The following is an 18,558-nucleotide window of genomic DNA, read 5'->3' on the forward strand; positions in this document are numbered from 1 at the left end:
TTCTTCACTGTCTAGCTTCTTTACCTCAGCTAACACTCAGCCTAATAAACAAGAATTTGCAATGCAATAGGTCTCACATTTACAAGAGTTTGAGCTATTGGCCTTCTGAATGCATATTTTGACTTTCCTGGCCACATGAATTGGTCAACCCTACCTCATAATTTGGTCCTTTCCTGACACACAATTCCAATGTTCGTGCATATAACTAAAGCACTTCTATTTACCTCCTTCCTCTATCTGCACAGTTTTAATTTGTGTTCAACATCAATCATTAACAATTAGAAGGTGGAAATTAAACAAAAAATGCAAGGCAATGGAATTGTGTTATCCAGGCAGTGGACGGAAGCAGCAACGAGCACTTGGCCTTAATATTTTTTTTGTTGCTGCTCTGCTGTTTCCACTGAAGAAAATGCTAGGGACCAATTCCACCTATTTTGTCCAATCTGTGCTCCAAAACTGCTTATTTTAAGATAAATTGTGCCTTCTCCATGTCTGCCAACTGACATAATATGATACTATGCCTTATTCAGTATTTCAATGGAAGGGCATTTGAAGTATGAAGTATGTACAGATAAGAGCTAAAAATACCTGATTTAAGTAGTGTGGCTTTTCTTTATTCTGGACTGGACACTAAAATATCAACAGTGCCAGTAGAAAACTGGCCAGGTGGCAACCTTATTTGCATCATTGGGGCTGAGAGGCCCTGATGTAAGATCAAGTATTTAGGAAAGGCGAAGCCGGTGAAGGCTCAACAGTACTACCGGTGGACACATTATTCTACTGTAGACTTTAAACATGAAGCTGTGAGAGGAATTTGATATTATGAACTGAAGATGCGCACAGCCAGGGCAAAAAGATGTGCTGTCTATGAGGAATGATGTGTTCCTCTGCGTTACTACCCAGAACCCTCGAAAAACTAGGAAACAGTAATAATTTACAATTTGATGTTCTGGAGCATTTGCCCATGAACATTGATCAAGATCTGGTGTCGCACCTGGGGTTTGGGGTGTTTGGTAGTCAGCAATTCTTCTACAGTTCTGAAATTGTATATAGGCCAATGCAAGGCCATCACATCAAAATTGCTCTAGTCAGTACAAGGAAACCAGGCTGGAACTGTAAACATAATGCTCCGCGGACGCAGAAAACATTATCGCATCACTCAGACCCGAGGTCAAGCAACAAAATCTGCGTTCGCAACAAGCATGTTGGTTGGTTTCCTTTTGATCTGTCGCATATTGTCTTAATGCACCACAAAACTCAATAACCCCACATACAGAGCGATGACCTATGCTATAGTCGCGTTTGTTACAGTCAGAGGCAGCATTGTACAGGATGAGTCAACCAGCAACTTACACCTATCACTGAATGTCTAAATGTGTCTATACCCCATGAAAAGGAGAGAATCAACAACCCTGCAACAGGCTTTTTTGCCCATCATGTCTCACCGGTGTCAAGCCTCTATGTCTTTTCTGTTGTTCTTCGAGCCTCAATCTTATTGCAGCACTGCTCTTGAGAACCTCTCTTTGATTTCTGATCATTTTCCTCCTAACAGATATGTCACAAAACTTCAAAGTGCCATGGGCTCCATGGAGCGCGAAGGGGAGAGACAAAAGAAAATAAAAGTAGTTGCTGGGCTGGAGAGAGACTGCACAGGCTGCCAGTCTGCCTGGGAGTGACCTGCCATTCCTGACACTGTTGGGAGCCTGTGCCTGTACAGGAGAGGGAGGAGCAGATGGAGCGACGCACAGCAGAGGTGGTAAGTGGTTTTTTAAATTATTCTATTATTTTTAATTTAATCCTCCTCCCTCCCCCTGTTATTCCCCCTGCGCACCACCCCACCCCTTATGCATTGCGCGAGCTGCGACTGATCTATTAAAGATATTGTATATAGCTGTCCAGTGTTGTTAGTTGACAGGAGGTACAGGCTAAAATGACACTGGGTGTTCACTCATGTAGGAATGCTATAATGGGATCAATGCAGGGAATCACTGCCATGCTAAGTGCTTGATTAGTGAAATTACTGAACATCACCAAAAAAAGGTTAATACTGATGAGGGCAAGCAGGAAGTGATTTTTAGCATAATCTGTTTAGTTTGCATCATCTTAATTAATTTTTTTGGTCTGGCGCATAAGTTGTTTTTTATATGCAATATTGTAATTAACTAGGAATCAATACAGTGTTGTACCTTTGTAAGAATGTATTTTCTCTTGCCAAGGAACATCAATGCATTTAGGCTGTAAATTGCCTTGGCTATGTGTGGTAGAAGCATACGTGGTACAGTCATTCATGGTAATGGCATATGTGTGGTAAAGGCTTCATGGTAAAACCATGCATCAAAAGGGATGCATTGTCATGCCATACATTTGTTCTCCTTAGCCTTAAAAATGCCCAAGGTCTGTGAGCCACAACAGGAGAAACATGTGTTTTCACTGTCACATACATAAAATACCATACTTTGAAGAATTGGATTTTGGGGTCCAGAATCTTTTTTTACTAAAATAAAGAACCACCTATCTGTAGTGGAATGCAAGATTTAGAAGAAACAAGCACTAGATCTTCAGCACCAACAGGAACAAATACATTGTGCCTATTCACAAATTGCATTTTATATTACGTACAGTAGAACTAGAGTAGTTCTACTCAGATACTACAAAATGCTATTTACAAATCTACAGGTTGAGGCCTCCACCTCTCCTATCCTTTCTGTGTGAAGCTCTTCATCACAGTGGCAAAGATCTCCACACACATAGAGATATGTTTCAGTTGTGAATGTGGGAGGGAAAAGTTGGGTTGGCTGGACAATAGGGAGCATATACTCCTAAATGGGAGGGCATTATAGAAATGTAAGGAGGCATTTATGAGGATCGTGCTAATACAAATGCACAGACACAGAAGAGTAAGACCATTGATATTCACACATTACAGATCTAGAGTTACCACAACCCTAAGAGTGTCAAACCAAATGTAAATGTATCCCACTCCAACCTTGAAGTATAAAATGAGTTAGGGGCACCTAACGTAGTCACAAGAACACAGGGTGAACCTACAAGAATTACAGAACTACAAACTGGTAATTCAACAGTCAGATCAGAGAGTTGACATGTGTGTCTTACAAAAAGAGAAATATCTCTGAGAAGGCCACAGGCAACGTCAAGATACATCCTGTTATGAGTAAGAAGGGGTGGAGAAGATTGATTAGGCCAACAAAACATTGGGAGAAGTTTTTGGACTTGACAGATCAATGTCTTCTCTACTTGGAGACAATACAAATACTTAAGTGGTAACCACCACAAAATTCCAGTCCATTATTGTCTCCCTAAAATATATAAAAATGTACAGGCCCCTGGTGGACGAATAGTGTAATCAATAGGTTGTTTACTGGAAAATACCTCAGAGTATATTGCCTTTACTTGGTCCATTTGTACAAGCATTAACCTCATACATCAGATTTCTTGGTGATTTCTTGAAAATCATAGAGGGGATTAAATAGGAAAAAGACCATCTCCTCATGACTATGAATGTCAATAATTTCTATATGTTAATCCAGCATTACCTCAGTTTATAAGCCTGTTGTAATTTCTTGAGTGCCAGATCATATAATTTCTGCTTCACACAGAAATATTATGAGACACGATTTGGTATTGCCTTGATGATACCTTCTTTTTCTTCAACACAGACTACTACAAATAGACCCAGGGCGCTGCAATGGAGATCTGCTTCGCTCTTACTTAAGCCAACCTTTTTATGGGCTGGTGGGAGGAGGAGGTCACCAGTACCATGGAGTTAGGCTACAAATATGTTGCAAATATTATATTGAACTTTTAGATGTGAGAATCGGTATATGTGGTACCAAACTCAATATCCAGCTCCACTGCAAGAAGAATTTGGGGAACAGCCTTCTTCATGTGTCTAGCAGCCACCCTGCAAATCTTATTAATAGTATTCCTACTGGGGGAACTGTTGTGCACTAAAATAAACTGTATAAATGAAATATCCTTTCAAGTTGAAAAAACACTTATGCTCAAGAGGTTTGAAGAGAGACAAAAGGGCAAAGGTTCTTGAGACTAAAATAGCAAGAGTAGACTCTATCAAGAGAGAGGGTCTTTTGATGAGACACAATACAAAAAAAATGAAGGGGCTACCACCACATTCATTACAACATATAGTAGCAAATCTAATAAAATCAGACATATTTTACACAAACACTGGCACACACTACTTATTTGGAAATGTATGGCCATAACATTCAGAAAATATATATCTTTAAAAGACATCCTAACCTAAAATTTGATTTCAGATAACAAAGAAAGCAAACTTACTGAGCAAGAGATGGGTTTTCTGTGGGTATGTGAACCGTAAAGCGTGGAAGTACAGTTTTGATGTCAAGAGATTATGAATGCCCACCTGCACTAAATGATTCATTATTTCACAAGGTCCCTTTTGCAACTCTGACTGCATTTTTTATAGTTTGAAATGTTCATGTAGCAGGCAGTATATTGGTAGCATTACCCACTGAGAGAAGAAAGTATTCTTGAACACACAAGAGTCCTCACTTCCCAAGATAAACAATACCCATTGGCTTAACAATTTAGTGAGGTCCACTCAAATGATAACAGCAGGCTCCGATGTTTACATTTGTAGGAAAGTGGAGTATGATGTGGTGTGGTGGTTAGTCCTCACCTTGTAGTACTCTCACAATATCTCAGAGATGGCCCTGTGATTCACACTAGTAAATCCTTAGCTCAGTCCTGGTAGAGTGTCAAAGAGCAGTCAGGCTATACTTAGAGGAACATGTGTTAAACATTTAACAGCACAAACATGGATGTTAAGTAATTGACACGACTCGAAAGAAACTAGACACCAGTTTTAAAAAATGTAGCATATTTTTATATAAACGTAGACACCAAAATAAAAAGAATTGGATACGTATAATCATAGTTATAGATTTTAAAAGCAAGATTAAATCTCAGCAGAACTGCCATTGAAGTCTATGGGAGAAATTTCACTGGTTGCAAAAATGCACTTAGAAAGTGAGTTGCATGGACCTTTTTTGGAGTTAAGATTGTGCAGTCCCTAGGACCCGATCACAACAGTCAGTGCAGTTTTACCTGGCCAGTGGCGTCCGGGTGCAGAGTTGTCCTGGTTGTCCGTGGTGCTGAACAGGACTCACGTTGAAGTCAATGCCAAGAAGCCCCTTGTGACAAACAACCACTTGGAGTTCATGCTGGGGGAAATCCTTGCAGGGTTAAAGTTGTGCGGCTCCTGGGCTGAGGCCACAGCATTCATTTCACTTCTACCTGGTCTCTGGGGTCTGGGTGCAGAGCCGTCCTGTTTGTTTGTGGTGCTGAATGGGACTCGCGCTGGTGTTGATTTTACCTCTCACACAACATTGCTGACAAGATGTGCAAGGGTTTCAGATGTTGGATGCAGGTTGCACTCTGTCCCACACCTGCAGCTTCGTGTATAAAGGTTAGATACCAGACTGGAAACCAACAGGATTTGGCAACGGTAAGGGTGCAGAAATCTTTTGGGAACTTCCCAGGATCTGAGGGAGTAGTGTAACTGCCTCAAACCTGGAAGTACGCTGGACTACAACTCCCAGAAGACACTAGACCACCTGTTTTTTTATGATCCCACGGTGCCCTGATGGTCGGTGGAGTATCTGGATCTGGGGTTGTTTTTAACTGCAGTTTGCAGGGGACTAGTGCCACTAGTCCAAGAAAGACTGAAGGAGCTTCTGGTTTCCACAGAGGTCCCTCTGGTGGGGAGTGACGAGTTTCCGCCAAGGATGAAGGTTGATCATGTAGTTCCCAGTCTTTTGCCTTAGGGGCAGAGTTTCCCTCTTTTGTTTTGGAGCACTGGGCCGAGTCCGCTTGTCGGTAATGCAGAGCTTCTCCTAGTCGTCCTTTGATATTGGTCGATCAGATCTGAGGCTGTGGTGTCAGGGGTGTCCCTTAAATCCTCGATTTAGGGGTGTGGAGACTAGGAATCAATGGGCAGCTAGCTCCTACAACTATTCCACCCTTGCGGTGTGGGACAGGTCACCTTTAGCTGCCCAGAACCCTCTATTCGGACACTCCTAAGATGTCAGAAATCAAAATTTAGTGCACAGACTGGGCTGCTCACCCTAGAAGTGTGGTCAGCCTGCTGGGGGTGTGTCCAGTCCCGCATACCTAATTTCCCACCTGTCCATGACCAAATGCACCTGGGGGCAGGGGGAGGGCTGTTTCCTCTGCTGGGGGACAGCACAGATGGCTATTAGGGGGTGGTGAAGTCTTTGAACCTCACCCCCCTGATGGCTCTATTCAGTAGCCCAGCTGGGGGATGGGAGGTGTGACCTCCTTCCTGACCAAGCCTTTGTTTCTGACCTCTGGGAGCACCCAGGCTGCCTGGTAAGAGGTCAGAAACCTTTGTTGGTGGCAACAAGCACAGGCTGCTCGGCAAGATAACAACAAAGAGTGGCAAACAGGTGGGTAACCTTTAGTGTACCACCAGGGTGCATGCCAGCTATCCCTTGACACCAGATTTGTGTTGGGAGAGATAAGGCAAGTTGTTTGATACCAAACTCTACATATCTAGGTGGAACCATAATAGATTTAGTAGCCCTGGTCTGCTGGGGCTTAAGTCCCATGTTATCCCATGGACCAGCCTGCACTATTAGCGTACCTTAATGGAACAGATGCTATAGAGGCTTGTGCTTATACATCTGCACCTTAAATATAATGCACTTTGTCTCCTGGGTGGTAGAGGCCTTCCTTAATAGTGTCTGACATATATAAGGCAGTGCAGGGGACTGCTCCAGTCATGGTGAGGGCACAGTCAGACTTGAGCAGTTTGCAAGGCTGTGGCAGTCTGCAATGGCAGGCCTGCCACCAGCAATTTGGGAGGTTGACCTAGGGTGGCACAAACTCATGCTGCAGCCCTGGGCACTTTACCATCTGTGCCCTGGGTAGCATCTACTAGGGCCTTAAAAGGGGGTAAATGCAGGAATTCACCATGTCGACATAACAATTTCGGGAGAGAGCACAGGCACTGAGGCCTGGTTAGCAGTGCACTAACAGAGCCATATACATCAGCATTGGGGGCAAAAAGTGGATGGTGACCATATATAAAGGGGCACTTTCCTACAGCATTTGACAGAATTCTACCTAACATCAGAGGTTAATAGGACCCTAGAACTACAGAAATTAGAATGACGTCAACACCCTTTTCCCATTTTGACTTACCACAGATGAAAAAACTCAGTGCATCTATTGCCTTTTTAATTTCAGAGTATATAATATTTATGATATTTATTCACTTTATTCTTTGTTTTATTTTCTCTTGCAGGAATGGAGTGATGCTTACTTCAGTTTTTAACATATTTTTATTTTTTCACGCAACTACACCACGGTTGCATTCTGCACTTGGACCTGATACCAGAGCTAAGATTTCTTTTTAAAATTACTAGATACACTGCTGTCTTATGTGAAGTAGGGTTTCAATTCTGATTGAGCAATAAGCTACTATAGGCATCTGTAACATTAACCTTTGTGTACAATGCAGCAAGCTGACTGGGAATTATCTGTACCAGCATGCAGTTCTGTATTCTATCGTCATCACCAATTGTTTTGTTAATGAGGAAATGAGATTATGGATGAGATCACAAGGTGAACTATCAGCACATTTTAAAGATGCTTATTCATGATGATGTGATTCAATTAATTGAGATATATGTGTTTATACTGGATTTGTATTCAATGATCACTCCTCCCAAATGCATTATATGTGGACTTGGGCAGGATATTAGATACATACACCTACTACAAGATGGCCCCCATGCTCATAGAAACTGCAAGCTCCCACAGGAAGTTTGAATATTAATGTTTTGCACTTTGTAACACTACCTACACTTAGAAATAGCGCCACTTCCTGACCTGTGATCAAGGAGATTGTTTGACGTAACACATCAGGAGTTTTGCTGCCTTATTGCTAACAAATCACATAGCTCTCACAAGCAACTAAAGTGTGAGTGCCTTGTTCTCTTCTGCGTGGATTTAGGTGAGAAGTGTTGGATCTTGACACCTATATATATATATATATATATATATATATTTTTTTTTTTTTCACAGAAAAAAACAAAGGTTACAAGGATGTTATAGTTACGTTCTAAATGTACTCGTACAAAACCACAGAAATTCAGCAGTTATAGTTAGAGTTCTTCCATGTAACTATAACTTGGGCCCTGAGGTAAATATAACTTGCACCTTCGTCATGCAGTTTTCTTATCAATAATGTTATTGCAAACGTTGCAGTGATTTCAAAGATGGCATACAAGACCTATTCAATTACATTATGGGGGTCATTCTGACCCTGGCGGTCATGGACCGCCAGGGCCAACGACCGCGGTAGCACCGCCAACAGGCTGGCGGTGCTCCCATGGGCATTCTGACCGCGGCGGTACAGCCGCGGCCAGATACGGGAAACCGGCGGTGTCCCGCCGGTTTCCCGCTGCCCAAGGGAATCCTGCAGCGCCGCCATGGGGATTCCGACCCCCTTACCGCCAGCCTGGCTCTGGCGGTTTCGACCGACAGAACCTGGCTGGCGGTAACGGGTGTCGTGGGGCCCCTGGGGGCCCCTGCAGTGCCCATGCTACTGGCATGGGCACTGCAGGGGCCCCCTAACAGGGCTCCACCAAGATTTTCAGTGTCTGCCAAGCAGACACTGAAAATCGCGACGGGTGCAACTGCACCCTTCGCACCCCTTCCACTCCGCCGGCTCCATTCGGAGCCGGCATCCTCATGGAAGGGGGTTTCCCGCTGGGCTGGCGGGAGGCCTTCTGGCGGTCGCCCGCCAGCCCAGCGGGAAACTCAGAATAACCGCGGCGGTCTTTTGACCGCGCAGCGGTATTCTGGCGGTTCCCGCTTGGCGGGCGGCTCCCGCCGCCCACCAAGCTCAGAATGACCCCCTATATGTGGAGTAATTAGATGTGCATGGCAAAGGCACAGGTTATAGTTGTCTTAGGGCAAGAGTTATAGTTACTTGAAAGAACTCTAACTGCTGAATTTTGATGGTTTTGTACGAGTAAATTCAGAACCCAACTATAATTTCCCTGTAACCTTTGTTTTTTCAGTGAATTTCAATGTTTTTTTTTAACATAAACTAATTTTAATTACTATACTTTATTCTAACCCTCGCTGAAGGATGTGCACAGCGGGGGTTGGTCGCAAGGCCTGGCCATGCAGCCAGGCCTTGCAGCCAAGCCCTTATAAATACTCAACCTCACAGCACACATGGCATTTGGCCGTGCGCAGCGCAGGTTGGCCACAGGGCCTGTCTCTGTCAGGTGATGTGTGAGTGGGTGCTTGAGTGTCTGAGTGGATCTGAAAGTGGGTTTGTGAGTCTATGAGTGGGTGCATGCATCTCTGAGTGGGTGTGTGAGTAGGCACCTAAGCCTCTGAGTGCATGTATGAGTGAATGAATTAATGTATGAATGAGTCTGTGGTTTTCCTTTCAAATTTTTTAATTATTGTGAATATTTTGCGAATAATTCATGGAAATTCACGAATTTTTACAAATATCATGCGCTGTGATGCGAAATTATATTACACCTAGAAATTGCCCCTAAAACACACTTATAACACACCCCTGGGGTCAGGGTACCGTCACCCTGACCCCTTATGCCACTTTGAATTTTCACCCCCGGGGACCGTGTCTAGTGAAGTAAAATGGCTGTCGCAACTTTCTAGTCAGGTTGCGCTCAGCCAATTGCATTGTTTCTTTTCACACGGGTATTCGCAAAAGGTTGCAAATTTTGCGAACTATTCCAGGCCAGAGATATACAAATTCATTTGCCCTTAAATATCTCCTAAACTACTTAATAGATTTACACCAAATAACAAAAAGCACAATCTGTGTACCAGCAGCTAGCATTCTGCCATATTTGGTGTAAATCCGTCCAGTGGTTCGGGCTGTAGACCTGTTGACAGGTCCTATGAGGATTAACATGGGAAACGCAATGTGTTTTGAGCCTCCTTTTTCTCAGCCCGTGATTGACAGATCATCCCAAAACTTTCCGCAAGCAACAAGAATCACCAAGCCACTTTTTTTGGAAACTTTCGGGAATATTCGTCAAACGGTGCCAAATATATATGCAAGTCAAAAAATGCTTTTTCTATGGAAACATGGTCCTAACTATGACTACCAACTGGCAACTGCATTGAACAGAACTACACCAAATTTGGCACAAAGATAGATTCTGTTGTGCAGATTATGCTTTTTGTGGTTTGGTGGAATCCGTTCAATAGGTCAGGAGTAATGTAAGGCCAAAAAAATATAGACATCTAGGGATGCGGATCCTCTGCGGATCCAACTGTCCCCGTGCTGATATCTGATTGGCTGCCAACACTTCAACAAGGAAGTGTTGGTAGCCATCTTCGGATTTGGCTTCAGGCGAGTCCCAGAAAAAAAAGCCAAAACATAGGAAAAGGGGCCAGGGTAGAGTCACCCTGACCCCTTAGTCCTTGTGCTGGGACTCCTGAGGGACCCTGCCATGGTAAAAAGCATTTTTTGTTAAAAACATTGGAAATATCCACGGATAGATTCACAGATTTTCTCGAGATAAAAAAATGCTATCTTCTGCGCTTTCTATTTGATTTGCCCCTGGGTGGGCATAGTCCTGGTGGCTTTTGTGTAAAAATGTGTGTGGGGGGCCTCCCACTGCCCTGGTGACCGCCACCTCCCCGGGGCTTATCAGGCATATGCGGGGGCTGTCTGCCCCCTGCTGCCCTAGGGACCACAACCTCCCCAGGGCAAATATTAAATATGTGGTGGTGCTGTGTGCCCCCTACTGCCCAGGGACCGCCACCTCCCTCGGGCGATCAATTTAATTAATGCGGGGGCCTGTGGCCCCCCCACACAGTGGGGACCACCACCCATGGGGCAAAAATGCTTTAAATTACTGGGGGAGGCCCAACTGCCACACCCACATCCCCGGGGACCACCACCTCCCAGGGGCTACACTGAACTATGAGCCGAAGCGCACAGCTCCCCTGCTGCCTCAGGGACCACCACCCCCAGGCAAATATTTAAAAAAGAAAGTGGGTCCCTTTGGGGCCCCGGGGACCACCACCTCCCTGGGGCTATTCATGCATTGTGGACCGCCCCCCCCAGGGCCACTTCCTGCCATGTCCCAAGGTGCCCACTCACGGGACATAGCTGTTTGCTGTGGCTAGTCTGTAGCTCTGCAGCTACAGCCAAACCACAGCAAACACTTCATTTTTTGACAGCTGGACCTGTAAATCAGGTCCCACTGTCAAAAACTGAAGCTTACATCTCTGTCCCCAGCACACAAGCAGGGGACACAGATGCAATGCTTTGGCAAGTAGGGAGCTGCTGTCAAAGCAGCTCCATGCTTGCTGAAGCAATGGCACCACAAGGGAATCCTTAAGGCTTCACCCACGGTGCCAGATAGCCCGTAACGGCATTTAAAAGAATTAAAAAATATTTAAATAAGGGCTCCTCCGCTGTACCAGGTACCCCATAAAGGGCTGATAAAAATAAATAAATAAATAGCTCAGAGTTTTTATTTATTTTAAATTGTAGAGAAATATCTAATTCTAAGTAAATCATCCATCAAAGCCTAAAAACTCACTATCTCCCTCTCACTTTTTTCTCTCTCTCTTACTGACTTTCAATCAATTTCTCCCACTCACACATCCACTCAGACACTTATGCACCCACTCACAGATGCACTCAGACAGTTCCACACCCACTGACAGAACACTCAGGATCTCACGCACCCACTCACAGACCCACTCACCCCCTCATGCACCCACTCACAAATTTGCGCATACACTGACACACTCACTAATACACTGATGTACGCACTCTCACACCAAGACAGACACTCTCACAGCCACTCTTACCCCCAGATACACCCTCTCACAACTATTCTCACACCCAGAGATGCCGCAGCCAACTCCGCTGTGCACGGCCAAAGGGCCATGCCCAGCATGGGGTTGGGTGGTTAGGGGGTTGGCCGCAGGGTCTGGCTGCAGGCCAGGTCTTGCAGGCAACATCCACTCAGACACTTATGCACCCACTCACAGATGCACTCAAACAGTTACACTCCCACTGACAGAACACTCAGACTCTCACACACCCACTCACAGACCCACTCACACCCTCATGCACCCACTCACATATTCGCGCATACACTGACGCACTCACTAAAACACTGATGTACGCACTCTCACACCAAGACAGCCACTCTCACAGCCACTCTTACCCCCAGATACACCCTCTCACAACTATTCTCACACCCAGAGAGGCCACAGCCAACTCCCGCTGTGCACGGCCAAAGGGCCATGCACAGCATTGGGTTGGGTGGTTAGGGGGTTGGCCGCAGGGTCTGGCTGCAGGCCAGGTCTTTCAGGCAACATCCACTCAGACACTTATGCACCCACTCACAGATGCACTCAGACAGTTACACTCCCACTAACAGAACACTCAGACTCTCACACACCCACTCACAGACCCACTCACACCCTCATGCACCCACTCACATACTTGAGCATACACTGACACACTCACTAAAACACTGATATACACACTCTCACACCAAGACAGACACTCACACAGCCACTCTTACCCCCAGATACACCCTCTCACAACTATTCTCATGCCCAGAGAGGCCGCAGCCAACTCCCGCTGTGCATGGCCAAAGGGCCATGCGCAGCATGGGGTTGGGTGGTTTAGGGGGTTGGCCGCAGGGTCTGGCTGCAGGCCAGGTCTTGCAGGCAACCTCCACTGCGCATGGGTGAAGGCCGTGCTCGGTGTAAGGTTGGGTGTATATATATGTTCGATGGCATGTGTAGCTGCAGATACACATGCTGTGCATTATCCTGCCATCTAGTGTTGGGCTCGGAGTGTTACAAGTTGTTTTTCTTCGAAGAAGTCTTTTCGAGTCACAAGACCGAGGGACTCCTCCCCTTTCGGCTCCATTGCGCATGGGCGTCGACTCCATCTTAGATTGTTTTCTTTCCGCCATCAGGTTCGGACGTGTTCCTCTTCACTCCGTGTTTCGGTTCGGAAAACTTAGATAACATTCGGAAAATTTGACGGTATTGTTTGCGTTCGGCATCGGGTTAGTAAGAGCACATCGACACCGAAGAAAAGAAGAGCTCCGGCAGCCCCTCGGGGCTTCCACTCCCCGGCAGGGCCTGGTCGGCCCGACCGCGTGCGTCTTCAAAGCTCATGGAACGGACCCCATTCCACTTCTGACCGAAATGCCACGCTAAGTATCCCTATACAGACCAGCATTTGGTCTGTAATTTGTGTTTGTCCCCCGAACACAAAGAGGATACCTGCGATGCTTGTCGGGCGTTTCGGTCAAAGAAGACGCTACGGGACCGGAGAGCTCCAAGGCTTCAAATGGTGTCGACACCGGCTGGACACCCCGACATCGAAGAAGAGGAGACATTCTCCATTCCTGATTCGGACTCGGACTAGCCCAAGAGTGAGCAGCCGGCGAGGCAACAAACCGTGAGTAAACCTGCCCCGGCCAAAACTCACTCGAAAATTATGAAAGCCCAGGGGACGCCACCGCCAACAGGCCATGGCTTTACCCGTAAGCACGGTGACCAAGCATCGGCACCGAAAAAGGGCACACAGCAGCCGAAGTCATCCGACTCCGGTTGAGATACCGGCACAGAACATACTCGGCACTGAGATACCGGCTCTGACCAAACTCTGCACCGAGAGATCGGAACTCCAAAAGCTAAAAAGGTTTCATCGGAGCCAAAAAAGACAGCTGAGAAGGTTTTGGTGCCGAAACATCCAGCCTCGGAGCCAACACAAAGCTCCTATACGGAAGAACAAGGCCTTTCCTCACAACTACAAGGCCACAAGTTTGGACAAGAACTAGAGATGGGGGAGCCAGACCATACACAGAGGAGGCTCCATATACAGAAGGACACGGGGAAAATAAGAACTCTTCCCCCAATTAAAATGAAGCGGAAACTCGCTTTCCATGAAACAGAAACGCAGCCAAAGGCAAAGGTGGTTAAAGAAAAAACACCACCACATTTTTCACCACAGCCATCGCCACAGCACTCACCACAACTGTCCCCAATTGCAACACCCCCAATGATGCAGTCACCAACGCACACAGGGATGAGCCAAGATGACCCAGATGCATGGGATCTGTACAATGCACCAGTATCTGATAATAGTCCGGATTGCTACCCGGCAAGACCATCACCACCAGAAGACAGTACTGCTTACATGCAGGTGGTTTCCAGGGCAGCTACCTTTCATAACGTAGCATTGCATTCAGAACCTATAGAGGATGACTTTTTATTCAATACCCTGTCATCAACACATAGCCACTACCAAAGTTTGCCAATGTTACCAGGCATGTTAAAACACGCTAAACAGGTGTTTCAAGACCCAGTCAAAGGCAGAGCCATCACACCTAGGGTGGAGAAGAAGTACAAACCTCCCCCTATGGACCCTGTGTACAGTACGCAACAGCTAACTCCTGACTCAGTAGTAGTAGGAGCAGCCCGGAAAAGGGCTAACTCACATACTTCTGGGGATGCACCACCACCCGACAAAGAAAGTCAAAAATTCGATGCTGTGGGGAAAAGGGTGGCAGCACAGGCAGCCAATCAATGGCGAATTGCCAATTCGCAGGCATTATTGGCAAGATACGACAGGGCACATTGGGACGAAATGCAACATTTCATTGAACACCTTCCCAAAGAGTTTCAGAAGCGTGCCCAACAGGTTGTGGAGGAGGGCCAAAGTATCTCCAACAACCAAAGAAGATCGGCTATGGACTCAGCAGACACAGCCGCCAGAACAGTAAACACAGCGGTCACCATTCGGAGACATGCATGGCTACGCACCTCCAGATTTCAGCCAGCGATACAGCAGGCTGTGCTGAATATGCCTTTTAATGGACAACAATTGTTTGGGCCGGAAGTGGATACAGCTTTAGACAAGCTAAAGAAAGACACTGACATGGCCAAAGCCATGGGCACACTCTACTCCCCACACAGCAGAGGCACCTTTAGGAAACCACACTTTAGAGGGGGGTTTCGGGCCCAAAGCACAGAGCCTTCTACCTCACAGGCCAGACCCACATACCAGGGCCAATACCAAAGAGGAAGCTTTCGGGGACAATATAGGGGTGGACAGTTCCCTAAAACAAGAGGGAAATTCCAAAGCCCAAAAAATCCACAAACTAAACAGTGACTCCAACGTCACAAATCCCCAACACATAACACCAGTGGGGGGGAGACTCACAGATTATTACCAAAATTGGAAACACATAACTACGGACTCATGGGTCCTAGCCATTATCCAACATGGTTATTGCATAGAATTCCTACAATTACCACCAGATGTGCCTCCAAAAGCACACAACATGTCCAAACAACACTTAGATCTATTACAACTAGAAGTCCAAGCGTTGTTACAACAAGAAGCAATAGAACTAGTACCCAACCATCAGAAAGGAACAGGTGTTTACTCCCTGTATTTCCTAATTCCAAAAAAGGACAAAACACTGAGACCCATCTTAGACCTCAGAACACTAAGGGGGTTATTCCAACTTTGGAGGAAGTGGTAATCCGTCCCAAAAGTGACGGTAAAGTGACGGATATACCACCAGCCGTATTACGAGTCCATTATATCCTATGGAACTCGTAATACGGCTGGTGGTAAATCCGTCACATTTGGGACGGATTACCACCTCCTCCAAAGTTGTAATAACCCCCTAAATCTTTACATCAATTCAGATCACTTTCACATGGTGACACTTCAAGACGTGATTCCTTTGCTCAAACAACAGGACTACATGTCAACATTAGATCTCAAGGATGCTTACTTCCACATACCCATACATCCTTCACACAGGAAATACTTAAGGTTTGTAATCCAAGGCGTACATTACCAATTCAAAGTGTTACCCTTCGGAATAACAACAGCACCAAGAGTATTCACAAAATGCCTTGCTGTAGTAGCTGCACATATCAGGAGACAGCACATACACGTATTCCCTTACCTAGACGATTAGTTAATAAAAACCAGCACTCAGCAACAGTGTCTTCAACACACAAAATATGTCATAGGAACCCTTCACAAACTAGGGTTCTCAATAAACTACCAAAAATCACATTTACAACCGTGTCAAATACAACAATACTTAGGAGCAACAAACAACACACAAAAGGGTATTGCCACTCCAAGTCCACAAAGAGTACAGGCATTCCAAAACGTAATACTAAACATGCACCCAAACCAACACTATCAAGTGAGGTTTGTGATGAAACTACTAGGTATGATGTCTTCATGCATAGCCATTGTCCCAAACGCAAGATTACACATGCGGCCCTTACAGCAGTGCCTAGCAACACAATGGACACAAGCACAGGGTCAACTTCAAGATCTAGGGGGTCATTCTGACCTCGGCGGTAAAAGCCGCTTACCGCCGGTCAGAAGACCGCCACAATACCGCCGCGGCCGCGGTCAGCCGCCACGGTCATTCTGACCCACAACTGCCAAACCTCCAAAAATCTGACCTCCATTGCAGTCCGCCACATCAGCGGCCAGCGATAAACTGGAGATGACCAAACCTCCACCGCCAAGCCAACAGAAATACGCCCATGCCATTACGATCCACAAATCCACGCGGCGGTCTTTCAAACGCGGTAGTCTATTGGCGGTACACACCGCCGCGGTCAAAATACACACACCTTTACAAAACACTACCACATTGGACAATTTGAAATGCACACACCTGATACACATACAAACAACACTCCCACACATCCAATACAATATAAAACACACACCCACATCACCCACAAACCCCTACAACCAAAAATCAGAGACGAAGGAGAGAGAGACACATCAGAGAATAGAGAGCCAGACACACAGAGGCACACTACAACATCACACACACCACATAGTAGCACAAAGCACCACACACCAACACACTCATCAGCACATACACCACCCCACACCTCATCCACACCACCCCATGGCACCACAAAGACACCCACGCTTTACGGACCAAGAACTCAGGGTGATGGTGGAGGAAATCATAAGAGTGGAACCCCAGCTCTTCGGCTCACAGGTTCAGCACACCACCATAGCAAGGAAGGCGGAGCTATGGCAGCGGATCGTGGACAGGGTCAACGCGGTGGGACAGCATCCCAGAAATAGGGGCGACATCCGCAAACAATGGAACGACCTACGGGGGAAGGTGCGCTCGATGGTGTCGCGACACAACATCGCGGTGCAGAAGACTGGCGGAGGACCCCCACCCACCCCACCAGAATTCACAGCATGGGAGCAAGAAGTATTAAACATCCTGCATCCTGAGGGCCTCGCTGGAGTACCCGGAGGAATGGACTCTGGTAAGTCCTATCTCATATACTTCATCCCCCCCACCCCACCAGCATGCCAACCCACACCCCCACCCTCACCCCCAACCCACCATCACACATCATCCCTGAGAATGTTTCCCTAGCACAACCCACCCAACCCCTCACCAACCCTTGCATGCCACCACAAACATTGGACACCCATTACCTAAGCATGACCACTGCACATACCCATCCCCCCCACAAACCACCCTCACAACACCACCCACAAGGGAATGCCTGCACTGGGGGACAAGGGCACCCATAAATCGCACGCTATTTCACACACAGAAACAATAACCATACTCTCTCACCCCATGCAGGACCCGAACGCCAACACACCGGTCAGGAGGGTCCTCAAATGTCCATCCCACCCCCGGAACAGGCCCCCAGTGAGGACACCAGCTCGGTCGACCTGGAACCTGATGACCAGCCCGGACCATCGGGGACATCTGGGCAGTGGGTTCCCCAAACACAGACACAGGCCACAGCAGACCCAAACCCCCCTGGGAACAACAGCACAGCTCCCACCCAGCGGGCCCATGCCTCTGTCTCTAGGACAGGTCAAGCAGCGGTGTGTCTGCCACTACAGGGCCCCCAGGCTAACCCAACACCCCAACAACAACAGGGACCTGGGGGCAGTGGGAGTGGGCACACCGTCCAGGGGACAGAGGCCCAGGCAAACAGGGCAACTCAGAGGGCTGCCGTGCGACAGGGGGGGGAGGAGAGGCACAGGGAACCCACTCTCCAAGAGGCCCTCACTACCATCATGGGAGCATACCACCACTCCCAAGAGACGATGGCGACGGTACTGGCCAGGTTCACCGAGATACAGGCACAGCAGGAAGAACGCTACATGGGGTTCAGCAACCAACTCACCACCATCGCTACCGCCATGGGGAGCATGGTCCAGGCCCTCAACAGGATAGAAGACACGTTGCGGGACCATGTGGCACCACACAGGGCCACTGTCACTAGCCAGGAACAGCCTACCACCTCCGCCGGCGCTAGTGGACAGGAGGCCCACACACAACGACAGGCCACAAGAACCCCACCTCCTGCTGAAGAACAACCACCCCGCAAGAGGAGCCTAAGACCCAAAAAAAAAACAGAGTAGCATGCCAAGACCACCGCCAGCATGAG

The sequence above is a fragment of the Pleurodeles waltl genome, chromosome 5, assembly GCF_031143425.1.
Source record: "Pleurodeles waltl isolate 20211129_DDA chromosome 5, aPleWal1.hap1.20221129, whole genome shotgun sequence".
NCBI classification, from domain to species: domain Eukaryota; kingdom Metazoa; phylum Chordata; class Amphibia; order Caudata; family Salamandridae; genus Pleurodeles; species Pleurodeles waltl.